General features: G+C 43.2%; 1 protein-coding gene across 1 annotated transcript in view; it reads right to left on the bottom strand.

Annotated features, from left to right (window-relative positions):
* TTLL11 (tubulin tyrosine ligase like 11) overlaps window positions 1-15847 on the bottom strand; it is a 274582-nt gene that overhangs the window by 219002 nt on the left and 39733 nt on the right. The window lies entirely within an intron of this gene.

Below are 15847 nucleotides of genomic sequence, written 5' to 3'. Positions count from 1 at the left end.
TTAACATGCCCAAGGGCCACACAGAGCTGGTAAGGGGAAGCACCAGGATTTGAGTCTGGGTCTATCCAAATTCCAAGCCCATACGTCCCTTCCTCTGAAAATTACAACCCTCAACCGAGCCCAAAAGAATAAGCTTTCAGAGTCCCTCTTCCCCTCTCTCTCTCTCACACACACACAAACACACACACACAAACACACACACAGTCTCTCTCTTTCTCTCTCACACACACACACACAGTCTCTCTCTTTCTCTCTCACACACACACACACAAACACACACACACAAACACACAGTCTCTCTCTCTCTCTCACACACACACACACACAGACACACACACAGTCTCTCTCTCTCCATGAAGGTAAGATGAATGCCAATGCCTAAAACAGTTCCTGAAACTCATAAAGACTTCCTGAATTAATAAATGAACAAATCAGGAGTGGTCATCTGACTCAAGATGAGATAACCAGATTCTCTCTTCTAGGAATCTGGAAATCAGAGATGCCAGGCAGCCTCTGCTGGCCCTTGAACTGGCAGGGATAAAAAGCCAGGGCAGAGCAGCTGTGCTTGGCTATGTGCACAGGAGCAGAGACAGCCAGTCTGCTGAGAGACAAGAAAGGAGCAGGTGTGGGAGGGAAGGCAGAGATGAGACCACATAATCCTAGAAACACAGACTGAATGGCCTCAGACCCGCATGAACCTGTAAGACAGCCTTGTATTCTGAGAATACCTTTTTGGTCTTCTAAAATCCTGTTTGGCACAAGCTATAGAGTTTCAATTATTTGCAGCCAGAAAATCTCTCACTGAGACAAAAGTGCCTGGTCTTTCCACTACATCCTGCTGCTTCTCAAAGTTATCAACAAGCTCTGCATTTAATGAACCTATTTTTTAAATCTGTAACTCAGATTACCTTGTTAAAGGAGAAAAGGGAGGCCATGTTACTTCATATTCAGAATTTGCTTGTTAAAAGTGCACGCGAATAGGAATGCTAACACATTAAATAAAAATCTTTTTATTTTCCCATTCTAGGACTACAGGTAATCAGAATTTTTACCTACTTCAAGTTGGGGAGCCAAGGTCCGATGGAAGAACATAGCCTTACTAATGAAATGGTAGTGACTCAATGCTTTCCATCCATTCCACATTGAAATGAAGCCAGACTCAAGTCACTTAAATCAGTCACATTCTTTCAAAGCTGTGCACAGTGAGGCATATGTTGTACACTCTACTCATATTAACAACTTCCATCTATCATTTATAGCATTTTGCTCATTTTCTTTTTATGCAATAGGCTGTAAGTTATTAATTCAGTACTCACAAATACAAAGAAATACAACATATGTTATTTTCTTCTAGTTGTTAAGTGCTAATATAGAGAAGGAGAAAATAACCAGAATTAAGCAGGTTACCCAAGCAAAGGGTAAAGTGGCTTTGTTGCCCACCATGAGGAACCAACACCTTGTAAGTGGGCAACCCAATGACTCTTATCTCCTTTTTCATCACTCTTCAATCCTTACCACCCTCATAAACACCAAACAGATCCTCTATTTAGAGGCACCTTTAGCTCATTTAGTTTTGACAAATCACCATTTTTAAAAACATGTCCATTCACTCAGTAATTATTATATGTCAGACTATGTGCTAGAAATATGGGGGACATAATTTTAAATAAGTCCTAGTATTTCATAATCCTATTTTAATAAGATAAAGATGCCCACTTCTATTTAACATCAACATAGTATTATAAATTCTAGCCAGAATAGGCAAGAGAAAGAAATAAAAGGTATCCACATTAGAAAACAAAAAGCAAAATTATCTGTACGTTGATGACATGATCCCATATGTAGAAAACTCTAATGATTCCACAGAAAAATATTAAAAGTAATAAACAAATTCAGCAAAGTTGCAGGATATAAAATCAACACATAAAAATCAACTGTGTCTTCATACATGATAATGAACAATCCAAAAAGGATATTTTTTAAAGAATTCCATTTATAATAGTATCAAAAAGAATAAAATACTTAGGAATTAACCAAAAAGGTGAAAGACTTGTACACTGAAAACTATAAAATATTTGTAAAAGAAATTAAAGAAGATATTAATACAAATAAATAGAAGGATATCCTATGCTCATAGACTGGAAGAGTTAATATTGTTAAGATGTCAATACCACCCAAAATGATCTACAGATGCAATGCAATCTCTATCAAAATCCCAATAACTTTTTTTCAAAATAAAAAAATCCACCCTACAATTCATATGGAATTACAAGGGACCCCAAATAGCCAAAACAATCTTGAAAAAAAAAAAGAACCAAGTAGAGTTCTCACACTTCCTTTTTTTTTTTTTTTTTTTTTTTTTGAGACAGAGTCTTCTGTCACCAGGCTGGAGTGCAGTGGTGCAATCTCAGCTCACTGCAACCTCTGCCTCCCAGATCAAGCGATTCTTCCGCCTCAGCCCCCGAGTGGCTGGGGTTACAGGCACCCACCAGCACACCCAGCTACTTTTTGTATTTTTAGTAGAGGCTGGGTTTCACCATGTTGGCCAGGCTGGTCTCAAACTCCTGACCTCAGGTCATCCACCTGCCTCGGCCTCCCCAAGTGCTGGGATTAAAGGCATGAGCCACTGCGCCCAGCCTGAAGGTCTCACATTTCCTGATGTCAAAACCTGTAGCAAAGTTATGGTAATCAAATAGTGTATACAATAACAATGAGACACCATCAGACACCTATTAGAATGGCCAAAGTCCAAAACACTGACACAACAAATGCTGGCAAGGACGTTGAGCAACAGGAGCCCTCATTCCTTTCTGGTGGAAATGCAAAATGGTAAAGCCACTTGAGAAGGCAGTTTGGCAGTTTCTTACAAAATGAAACATACTCTTATTATATAATCCAGCAATTAGTTCTCCTTGGTATTTACCCAAATGGGTTGAAAAACTTATATCCACACAAAAATCTGCACATGAACGTTTATAGCAGCTGTATTCATAACTGCCAAAACTTGGAAGCAGCTGAGACATCCTTCAGTAGGTGAGTCCTTCTGTAGGTGAGTGGATAAATAAACTACAGTATATCCAAACAATGAAATATTTTTCAGTGCTAAAAAGAAATGAGTTGTCAAGCCACAAAAGATATGGAGGAATCTTAAATGCATATTACTAAATGGAATAAGCCAATCTGAAAAAGCTACATGCTGTATGATTCCAACTAAATTACATTTTGGAAAAGGCAAAACTACAGACAGTAAAAAGATCAGTATTTGCCAGGGGCCAGAGGGGAGGAAAAGATGAATAGGTGAAGTACAGAGGATTTTAGAGCAGTGAAAATACTCTGTATGATACTACAATGGCAGATACCTGTCATTATACATTTTTCAAAACCCATAGAATAGCACCAAGAGTGAACAGTAATGTAAACGATGGACTTTGGGTGATGATGACATGTCAATGTAGTTTCATCAGTTGTAAAAAATACACCACTCTGATTCAGGATTTTGATGGTGGGGGAGGCTGTGAATGCAGGTGGGGGAAAAGGTATATGGAAAATCTCTGCACCGTATGCTCAATTTTGCTGTGAACCAAAAATGCTTTAAAAATGAAAACAAAAACAAATGAAAAAAAGATCAATGTGGTACTGGCATAAAGACAGATATAGAGGCCAGTGGGATAGGACAGCTCAGAAATAAAGTCTCTCAGGTGTGATCAAATGATTCTCAACAAGGATAAGACTATTCAATAGGGAAAGGGCAGTCTTTTCAACAAGCGGTGCTGGGAAAACTGAATATCCACATGCAAAAGGAATGAAGTTGGACCTTTACCTTATACTGTATACAAAAATTAACCCAAAATAGATCAAAGGCCTAAACATATGAGCCAAAACTATTAAATCCTCTAGAAGAAAATATAGGAGAAAACCTTCATAACACTAGAAATATAGAAAATATAGGAGAAAAGCTTCATAACACTAGAAATATCGAAAATATAGGAGAAAAGCTTCATTAACACTAGAAATATAGAAAATATAGGAGAAAAGCTTCATAACACTAGAAATATAGAAAATATAGGAGAAAAGCTTCATAGCACTAGAAATATTGAAAATATAGGAGAAAAGCTTCATTAACACTAAAATATAGAAAATATAGGAGAAAAGCTTAACTCTAGAAATACAGAAGATATAGGAGAAAAGCTTCATAACACTAGAAATACAGAAAATATAGGAGAAAAGCTTCGTAACACTGAATTTGGCAATGATTTCTTGGATACGACAACATAAGCACAGCCAACAAAAAACAAAATAGGTAAATCAAAGATTAAAATTAAAAACTTTTTTGCATCAAAAAACACTATGAACAGAGTGAAAAGGTAACCCACAGAATGGCAGAAAATATGTGAAAATCATATATTTGATAATAGATCAATATTCAGAATATATTTTTAAACTCCTACAACTCAACAATGAAAAAACACTTACAAAATGGACAAAAGTCCTGAATAGACATTTCTCCTAAGGTATACTAATGGCAATGAGCAGATGAAAACATATTTAACATCATTATTTTAAAAATTGCAAATCAAAATCATAAGAAACTGCTTCATACCCATTAGGATAACTATTATCAAAAATAGGCTGGGTGAGGCGGCATACACCTGTAATCACAGCACATCGGGAGGCTGAAATGGGAGGAGTTCAAGACCAGCCTGAGCAACATAGCAGGGCCCCCATCTAACAAACAACAGCAACAAAATACCCAAAAAATTAGCTGGGCATGGTGGCATGCCTGTAGTCCCAACTACTCGGGAGGCTGAAGTGGGAGGATTGCTTGAGCCCAGGTGTTTGAGGCTATAGAGAACTATGATTGCACACTGCTCTCCAGCCTAGATGATAAAGAGAGATCCTATCTAAAAGAGAAAAAAAATGGGAAATAAGCGTTGACAAGTATACAGAGAAATTGGAACCCTTGTGCATTAAGAATATAGAAAGCTGCTGTAGTTTAAAAAAAATTACTGGCTGATTGATCTAGCAATTCCAGTTCTGGGTGTATACCCCAAAAGAAATGAAAGCAGGCTGGGTGCAGTTCCTCACCCCTGTAATCCCAGCACTTTGGGAGGCTGAGGTGGATAGATCACGTGAGGTCAGGGGTTCAAGATCAGCCTGGCCAACATGGCGAAACCCCGTCTCTACTACAAATACAAAAATTAGCCGGGCGTTGTGGTGCGCCTGTAATCCCAGTTACTTGGGAGGCTGAGGCAAGAGAATCATTTGAACCCAGGAGGCAGAGGTTGCAGTGAGCCGAGATCATACCACTGCACTCCAGCCTGGGTGACAGAATGAGACTCCATCTCAAAAAAAGGAAAAGAAATGAAAGCAGAAACTCAAACAGATATTTATATACAACATTCATAGGAACATTATTCACGATAGCCAAAATATAGAAAAAGCCCAGGTGTGTCCATTAGTGGATGAAGAAATAAACACAATATGGTATATAAATACAATAGAAAATTATCCAGCCTCATAAAAGAAGGAAATTCTGCTACAACATGGATGTACCTTGAAGATGGGATGCTAAGTGAATGAGCCAGACACAAAAAGACAAATATCATATGATTCTACTTATCTGAGGCACCTAGAATAGTCAAATTCATAGAGGCAGAAAGTAGGATGGTGGTTGCCAGGGGCTGAAGGGAACAGAAATAGGGAGTTAGTGTTTAATGGGTACAGAGTTTCAGTTTGGGAAGATGAGAAAGTTCTGGAGATGCATGACAGTGATGGTTGGACAGCAATGTGATTATACTTAAAGCCACTGAACTGTACACCTAAAAATGGTTAAAATGGTCAATTTTATATCATGGATGTTTTACCACAATAAAAACAAAACACCATCTGCTTAAGCCCCCTGATACAGTTTGAATTTGTGTCCCTGCCCACATTTCATGTCGACTTGCAATCCCCAGTGTTGGAGAAGAAGCGTGGTGGGAGGTGATTAGTTCATGGGGACAGACTTCCCTCTTGCAGTTCTCGTGACAGTGAATTCTCACAAGATCTGGTTGTTTAAAAGTGTGTAGCACCTCCCCTTTCTCTCTCTTCCTCCTGCTCCAGCCATGTAAGATGCCTCCTTCCTCTTTGCCTTCTGCCATGATTGCAAGTTTCTGAGGCCTCCCCAGCCATTCTTCCTGTACAACCTGTGAACCACAAGCCAATTAAACCTCTTTTCCTTATCAATTACCCGATCTCAGGTACCTCTTTATAGCAAGAACAGACTAATACACCCTCCGCGGCTGAGGGGCCATTTGTGGCTCTACTCTGAGCCGTCTGCAGCATAGAATGCTGTTCAGATTGTCATGGAGCATTGAAAACTGACAAATGGTTCTCAGATCCCCATTCTCCATCTTTTTCCAGTCCTGACCATCCTCGCAGTTACCCGGGTTCTAAATCTGGTAGACATCTTTCCTTTTCTCTTCCTCAGACACTTTTGGGAAAAGCACTGGATTTGGGATCAGAAGACCTGAGAGTCCTAGACTTGTCTCTGGCACTCACTGTGAGATCGTAATCAAGCCTCTATCCTCAGGAGATGGAGATGAGGAAACGTGGGAAGATAGCGAGGAGAACCAACCAAGACATGGAAATGGAAGTGCCTAGTACATGCCACAGAACAATACAATCTGAGTTCCATCATTGATTCAGGTACTCATTAGGTGTTAAGTACCTCCTATGCAGCAAAGGGTCTCAGGAGCCAACAACACAACAGGACATGTCTGCCTTCGTGGAGTATACAGTCCACTGGGGAGAAGGCGATAAGCCAGATGGTGCTCAAAGTTATCACTATAAACCATGGTAGGGGCTGTGGAAGGAGTATCAGGGAGCAACGAGGGCACACGGGGACGCAATCACATCTGGGGAGCCTGAGAAGGTCATCCCATGTCAGGGGTGTCCATTTGTCCAGGAAGCTTCCAGTGTATGCCTGTTGTCCTGGTGTTATTGTTTATAACACCCCTTGCACTTTCAAATGTATCCCAGTTTGGGCAATAAATCAAATGGCCAACATTTTCCTGAGGATGGACAATTTGAGCTGAGATTGGAAGGAAGAATGGGAGTTGACTAGGAGATGAGGGAGGAAGGGCGTTCAGACAGAAAATAAATGTGTAGAAGCAGAGAAGTAGGACTGTCATTGACACAATGCAAAGCCTGAAGGAGGGTCAGGGTGGCTGCAGCAGAGAGGACAAGAGGGAAGTGGTGGAGATGAGACTTCAGCAGGGGGCATTTCAGGTAGGGCTGCACCCTGTGCTGGAGCACGCCCCCACCACCCCCGCCACCTGCCCCCGCCCCCAGAAAAGAATGAACCCAGCGAGCCAACCAGGAAAGAGAGACCACAGAGAGAGACAGACTACGTGTTGTAAAAGCAAGGGAAAAGTGTTTCAAGACTAAAGGAGTGGTGGGAGGCTGAGAGGTCAGACAAGATGAACATTAAAAACTGCTCATTTGATATAACGCCACAGAGAGCTTTGGAACCACTCCAGTTCACACCATCACCTTCCTGATTCTCTCACCATGCTTAGGATGTGCTTGTGCTGTTCTTTAGTTATTTCATGTGTAATCCTTATCTCCCTCATTAACACTATGCATTTCCAGGGCTAGGAACAATTTGATATGCTTGTCTCAGGTCTCCAGTGGGGTGTAACCAGGTATCTGGCAGGTCCCAGGCCCACAGGAAAATTAGAAGCCATAATCCTGAGAATCACCCATGTCACCTTCTCCCTCCTCAACATCCACTGGGCAGCAAGCCCTCTGGTTGATCTCCTAGCTTATTTTTAATTTTCTCTCCTTCCTGAATCCCCACTGCCTCTGCCTTAGTTCAGGGCCTCATCTCTCACCAGCCTCCTCCCCTATCTCCCTTCCTCCACAGTCTCCTCTTTAGTCTACCTGACATACAGCAGGATGAGAGACTTTTATTTTCATTATTTTTATTTTTATTTTTTTCAGAGATGGGGTCTCACTCTGTCAGACAGGCTGGAGTGCAGTGGTGTGATCATAGCTCACTGCAGCTTCAAACTCCCAGCCTCAAGTGATCCTCCTGCCTCAGCCTCCCTAGTAGCTGGAACTATAAGCACATGGCACAGCACCTGACTATATCTTTTATTTTTTGTAGATTCAGAGTTGCGCTGTGTTGCCCAGGCTGGTCTCAAACTCCTGGCCTCAAGCAGTTTTCCCGTCTTGGTTTTCCAAAGTGCTGGGATTATAGATGTGAGGCACTGAGCCCAGCCCAGATTTTTATTTTTAAACACAGCTCTGACCATTATCGCTCCTTTGCTTACAACGCTTCAATGCCTCCCCAGGGACCGACCACAGGATCAAGGCTAAGCCCCAAGCGTCATCTGAAAGGCTAAGCCCCAAGCCTCATCTGAAAGACACTTCACAGACTCCCCTCTGCCAACCTGCCCACCTCAAGTTGGGTCACTTAACTCTTGGGCACTTGCACTGCCACTGTGACTGCCTTCGACCCTTTAAGGATACAGCACTTTATTGTTCGGTGGCCTGGGTTTCTTCATGTCATTCCTTCCGCCTGGGATCTTCTGACTGGGCTTGCCCATCCACTCCCCCTCCATGATGATGATCTCTCAGCTCTCTTTGTGACCTCTGTCGCTACACCCATCACAGGTCATTCTGCAACATCTTGTCTGCACATCTGTCTGCCTGGCCTCTTTGCAAACTCTTTAAGCACAAGGAGAGCCCCATGCTCATCAGTGTATCCCTAACACCAAGTCTTCAGCACCCTGTAGGCTTTGTTTTTAACCTTTCTGAGGTCATAAATCCCTTTGAGATTCGTGCCAGGAAAAAAAAAAAAAAAAAAAGAAGCACACACATGCACAAAATATTCCACGTGAGCTTAGGAGATTCAAAGACTCCCTACAGCCCCTAGTTGTTCTCAGATACCAGTGTTAGCAATGCCTGCAGTAATGTTTCATGAATGAATGAACTCACAAAGAGCAGTTACTCAAATACATGTCATCATCATCACCACTAACATTAGCATTTAGGTAATGCTTATTCCTATGTCTGTGTGTTAAACACTTTACATGTATGACCTTATTTAATCCACAAACATGATAAAGGTGCTATTAACCCTATGATAAAGGTTATGATATAGGTGCTACTATTAACCCTATTTGCAAATGAGGGCACCAAGCGCTAAAGAGTAAATAACTTTCCCAAGGTCACAGAGGTATTATAGTAAGGACAGAGGCAGGATCAAATCCAGGTGTGCGCAGTTTCAAGCCCCATGCACTTCAGCACTGAAGATGTCTTTCTGGAGATCGCTATAGTCTTATTTACTAGTCACAGATGAATAACTGTAACTAACTTACCTTCACCCTACATGCTACCATCTTTGTCACAAAGAAAGTTCCTCCCCCAGAGTATACACCTGGATGGACCCGAAATCTTTTCCCACTTTACCAAAAGAACTAAAAACAAACTTGCAAAATAGTCACATTCAAATGAGAACTGAAGCTGTTAAATGTTCTTTGAGCAAATCTGTGTTTAAGGAATTGATGATGTTCGGGTCCCTCTTCTAATGGCCCAAATAGAAAGTTCAAATCCCCCTAGGGATTTTGCAAAATGAAATTTCACAGTGAATGCTGATGAAAGCACAGTTCACATTTCTGTACTTTGTGAATGATTTTCTTCATAAAGCTTCTCTATGAACAGAAAGCATTTCAAGTGACTGAGGATAAAGGTGGCAAATAAGCTTTGATATGAGCAAGTCTGTGGGCAATGCATCTGTAGGGGGGAAATGGTCCAAATGGCTGCTCTAAGATGAGGAGTCCAAAGTACTCAAAGGAAACACAGGGAAGGTGAGGTGGCTAAAGCACCAAGCATGGACCAGCAAGACCCCGGCTCAAGCCCAACCCACCACACCCTGCTCAGAGACTCTGACAGTGACTTTGCCCTTTTAAGCTTCCGCAGCTCAGCCACAACTGAGAAAAACAATAGTAATAAAACCTGTCCACCTCCCAGGGCTGTTATGTGGACTGTGATAACACATGGGAAAGCACTCTGTAAACAGTACATTGCTGTTATATGAGACAGGTTGTTATTTTTAATGTCCAAGGAAATCACCTCAACAAGTAACTTCAATTTAAAAAGACGCCAACCAAATATCGCGTGTCATTAGGACAGCTCTTGAGTAAGGACACTGCGGTGTGCCTGCACTTGGAAAACCTTCCATGATGCCTTCAGGCAGGTTAATAGAGTTCTCTCCAATGTTCCCCTGGCATTCTGTTGGTGCCAGTAATATAGTCACTGCCCCACGGGGCATTTATGTTTACATGACTGCCTCCCTCACCTGACAGGATGCTTCAGGGGAGAGACATTTTATTCTTCTTTCTACCCTCTCCTCTACCTGTGGTCTGCAGCCTCAAAGATGGTCCCCAGTGATCCCTGCCTCCTGGAATTCATTCCCTGTGTGTCCTCTCCCACATTGTCACAGGCTTGGTCTAGATGACCAATGGCATACAGCAGAAGTGATAAGCCATCACTTCTGATATTTAGGATATTTTTATAAAAAGACTATGGCATCTGCCTTAGTCTCCCCACTCCCCCTTGCTTTGGGAATGCCTAGGGAGATGCCCACGTGGTAAGCAATCAAAGTCACCTGCCATCAGCCATGTGGGTGAGCTTGGAAGTGGATCTGTCAGCCCCAGTCAAGTACTCAGGGTCTGCGGCCCTGCCCAACAGCTTGATTGTAGCCTCATGAAAAAGCCTAAGCCAGAACCACCCAGCTAAGTCACATTCAGATTCCTAACCCTCAGAAATGGTGTAAGATCATAGATGTTTCTGTTTTAAGCTGCTAAGTTTTGGGGAATTTTGTTACATCGCAATAGATAATGAATGCACCATTTCGGTTTTAGAGCAAGGTGCCAGAGATAGAACATGTTCTGAGAATGAAGGAATTTAAGATAAATATATCCTTATAATATAATAAATATAATAATTACTATTGAGTACTTAACAATGTGCCTGGTATCTTACATAAATGCCTCCATTTTGCAGATAAAGAAATATAATCGCATTGCTAATAAGTGACAAACCCAGAATTTGAAGCCATGTTGGTTTATCTCCAAAGATTGCACTCCTTCAGTTCGACTAAGGGGGATGGATGGATGGATGGAATGAGCACATAGAGCAGAGAGTTGTGACAAACACTTCAAAGATGATGTCATAAATTTCTTTAATATACCCTGCAGTTTCTGCCTTGGCATTCATTTTGTGGCCTGGCAAAAGTTATTTGAAACACAGTCATACCACATCACCTTTGGCCTAGTTAAAACTTTCCTTTCCACGTTGTTGTTGGTGATACTGTCTGTTTGTTGCTCATCCTACGGACCCAAAACCCAGCGCACCCACGGCTGCTGACCACAACAAAACCTAATCACCAACACCAGAGTCTCTCTGTCTCTCTTCTCTCTCTCTCTCTCTCTCTCTCTGTGTCTCTCTCTCTTGCTCACTCACTCGCTCTCACTTCCCATTCACTGGTTGCGCTGTCTGTCCCCTCCAGACTTCCAGATGGTCCCCGGTCAATGCCCCTAACCTCTCTGGATCCTCTGAGTAATAAATTTCTTCCGTTTCACCTCCTCATCATGTTGTCTCATCTAACACACACCCAAACCTAACCATCCCCTTGGTCAGGGCTCTCCTAGAGACTGGCTATCTGGGCTTGTGGCCACACTCAACAGAGAGACCTCAAGACCAAATTAGAAAGAATCCGTAACAATAAAAATTGTAAAAGAAAAAACATAGCACAGAAAAGTCCAGAAGAGGCCAACTAAGACAAAGAAAGGACTAAGCAACTGCCCTTCAAGAGTGCACCAAAAAAAAAAAACAAATCTATCACTCTTCCTCAATCAAGAAAACAAGCCGACTAAGAAAATACTGGTGGAAGGCCGGGCGCAGTGGCTCATGCCTGTAATCCCAGCACTTTGGGAGGCCGAGGCGGGTGGATCACCTGAGGTCGGGAGTTCGAGACCAGCCTGACCAACATGGAGAAACCCCGTCTCTATTAAAAATAGAAAATTAGCTGGGCCTGGTGGCACATGCCTATAATCCCAGCTACTAGGGAGGCTGAGGCAGGAGAATTGCTTGAACCTGGGAGGCGGAGGTTGCAGTGAGCCGAGATCGTGCCATTGCACTCCAGCCTGGGCAACAAGAGTGAAACTCCACCTCAAAAAAAAAAAAAGAAAAGAAAATACTGGTGGAAATTGATGAAATCCTGAAGGGTGTGACCAGATGGAACACAGTTCTATCTGCCAAATGTGAGCACATCCAAAGAAGGCATGTCCCTTTCAGGCTGAAAGAGGGAGGCCCGCTCACTTCTCTGCCTTGCTGCTCACATCACAGTGAACAGCATTGCTCCCTAGACAGAGGAGAAATTCTACCCCAACTGAGGGGCTCAGGAAAATTCCAGGCTCACTCTTGCCTACAGAAAATGGGGCTGGTGAGAAAAGGTTTCCCCATGCCGGTGAGGGACCAGACAGCTTCCCGACTGCAGTGTCTTTGGAAGGGGCTGGTGGGGAAGCCTCCCTGTGGGAGCAACTCCAAGCCTGTTTCCTCGACGGGAACAGTAACATCAACTTGATTGGGTTATTACAAGGATTAATAATATGTTTGAACCACCTAGCACAGGGCCTGGCACACAATGCTTGATGCATAGTAGGTGTTCAAAAAATGCTGGTTTTCTTCTTCTCTTCCATTCTTTCTTATCATTCTTCACCTCATACTTATTGACTGATAAGATTTTTAAAAACTCCTCCTTCATCCATCTTTCTGCTACCCAAAAGAGCTAGGAGATGGGGGTGTTTTGCAGGACTAGCAAAGTGCACATGGTACAATGTGCACATGGTACAATCATGGTATTAAAGCCTTATGAGTCTTCATGGGTAGGCATGTAACCTCTGGAGAAAGCCGACACGTGCAGAAAGGCTCCTTCCCTCAAGTTCAGGGACTTGGATTCAAATCTCAGCCCTGCCAACTATTAAGGGCCTTGGTTTCATCATCTGAGAAAGATGAGTAGCAGAGCCTCCCTCACAGGGGATGTTGTAAACATGAAAACAACCGCATAGGTGAAAGTCTGTTTGTGAACGGCCTGGTAGACAGTAGGAGCCAAATTAGTCCAATTAGAGAATATTGAGAGCAAGCCTCCTGGATTGTTCATCTAATTAAGTCCCTTGGTGAGAAAGGCAGAGAGGAAGTGTCCCCAGACATGCCCGTTGGCAGAGAAAGCAGAAGCTGGCCCTCCACAAACCCACCTCAGGAAAAACAGTCCATGAAGTATGGCTCTGGTCCACCAGGGATCCAGGAGCCAGGTCGGGGTAGAGGCAGATGTGTGGACAGATCTGAAATGTACTCCACGTGCCAAAGTGCGGTGTGAGAGCCCAGAGGGAGGGGCAGTGGCTTCTGGTCTAAATGAGAAAAAGCTTAACCAAGGAGGGGCCACTGGAGTGGGGCGTAAAGTAGGCCTTCGCAAAGGAAGAGATGAAGGGAAATCAGGCAGAGGGATCAGTGCATATGAATGAGGGAGTCTGGGATGGCAGAGATGTCCTACGTGCCTGGAGCCTGGGGGGACAAGGGAACAGCCAAAGCTGGAGAGGTCCACGCAGCCCACACAGATCACAGTGGGCTCACAGGGCAAGCTGTGGAGCTGCAGCTTGACTCTGCAGGCGGAGGAAGTGCCCAAGCAGGGCTATGTGCAAAGTGCCCAATGCCCAAGCAGGGCTATGTCAGACCAGGGGAGGATGGAGAGAGGATGAGGAGTGGAGAAAGACTGAGAGCAGCCAAGACCATGAGGAAGCCGACCTAGGCTGGGAGAAAGGGGAGGGAGCATGGGTTGTGACGGGGGCCAGAAAAAAGTATGTGCAGGGAGCAGGGCTGGGGGCAGGCGTGGGGAAGTAAGAACAGTCATGGCTCCATGTGCAAGGACTGCTCTGACAGTTCACACACTTCACAGGCCCCTTCCCTTCTGCTCGTGGGCTACATTCCTGTCTCACCTCTGCCAGGTTCCTAGTCATTCGGGAATCTGAAGGGAGAGCTCCCACACAGATAACTAGCACCCTGAAGAGCCTTCCAATGTAATAAAGGCGCCGTCTGGCTCCAGTGGGTTTCCCGGGAACACAATAATTACTCATCCTCTAATAGAGCCAATAAATATAGCAAGAGGATAAGTAATTAACAACCTTTTACTGGAAAGTAGCAATTCTTGTGATCTATGAAGTTTCCTTTTCCTGTTCACTTCTTCTTCATTATTGCAAATATGATACCCTGGGTAAGTGTGCCATTCATCCTTCACTGAGTTAATCACCAAAGCATGTTGTATTTTTTATTAAATCCATTCATTATCATTGATTCATATGAATGAAAGCTGGAAGAGCCACAGTGAGGCCCATCGTCCACCTTGCTTCTGCTTGTGATTGCAATACTTTTAATGAGATCAAAATTGTTACCAAACAATTTAACAATGCGGAGGAAAAATCCCCATTAGTAGGAGGGGAAGATAACCTTGCCCCTTTCATAATTTCAGCGTACCATAGCAATCTCCTCCAGTTATTTATTCTGCTGTCTAATTTCCCACCCATAAAGAATCTTTATTAGTAGTAATTATATTATTAGGCAAGAGAAAAAGAAAAAACTTCACAAACTTCTAAAGCGATTTACCTCTTGGCTTGCAGTTTTAATTAAAATTCCAGTTTATTTAGCAAATAGCTCTGAAAAGATTAGATACCAATTTAGCTCTGTGTTCTTTTTCTACTTTCCAATTCATGAGGGTGACACAAACAACAAAATAATCTCTTTAAATGACTCTCACTCCATTCCATCATAATTCAGTCCATGGAAAAGAGCTCCAATATCAATTATAAATTATAAATTAACTCCACTATACCCTGTAAATTATCAACAGTAATCTCCCAGTTCTCTAGTTCCTCACAGTTGGCAAATTATATCAATTTACCACTAGGCCTCAAATTACCTAGACTCTTCCACATCAAAACTTTAAATGGCTTATTAACTGAAACGGAAACAATGCAAATCAGGTTTCCATTTCAGCAACACTTACCTCTCACCCAGGATATCAGACAACTTTATCCAAAGTCATACCTGACTCTCCTTAGGGCGGCTTTTCCCCAGTTACCCAGGAACCCAGTCCAATTCAGTACTTTCCCCAATAACAAGTCCCACCAGAGCATTGGTCTAAAGGCACCGTGGTGCTGCCGGTCCATGAATTCATTTATCCAACACATAAGCAAGCCATGCCTTTGAGCCAGGTAGTATGCTCCGGGGATGCTCAGAAATTCCACACATAGGAGCAGAGGGTTAGTGGTGAGAGGCAAAGCTGAAGGGGGGATGTATTAGTCAGGGTTCTCTAGAAAGACAGGACTAATAGGATAGATACACATATATAAAGGGGAGTTTATTAAGTATTAACTCACACGATCACAAGGTCCCATAATAGTCTATCTGCAAGCTGAAGAGCAAGGAAGCCAGTCCAAGTCCCAAAGCTGAAGAACTTGGAATCCGATGTTCAAAGGCAGGAAGCAAGTTGCCGGGCGTGGTGGCTCAAGCCTGTAATCCCAGCACTTCGGGAGGCCGAGGCGGGCGGATCATGAGGTCAGGAGATGGAGACCATCCTGGCTAACACGGTGAAACCCCGTTTCTACTAAAAATACAAGAAAATTAGCTGGGCGTGGTGGCGGGCGCCTGTAGTCCCAGCTACTCAGGAGGCTGAGGCAGGAGAATGATGTGAACCCGGGGGGGCGGAGCTTGCAGTGAGCCAAGATCGCGCCACTGCACTCCAGCC

Source organism: Piliocolobus tephrosceles, chromosome 14 (genome assembly GCF_002776525.5).
Source record: "Piliocolobus tephrosceles isolate RC106 chromosome 14, ASM277652v3, whole genome shotgun sequence".
NCBI lineage: Eukaryota > Metazoa > Chordata > Mammalia > Primates > Cercopithecidae > Piliocolobus > Piliocolobus tephrosceles.
Note: the sequence above shows the minus strand (reverse complement) of the source record. Positions and strands in the feature narration are given on the sequence as shown.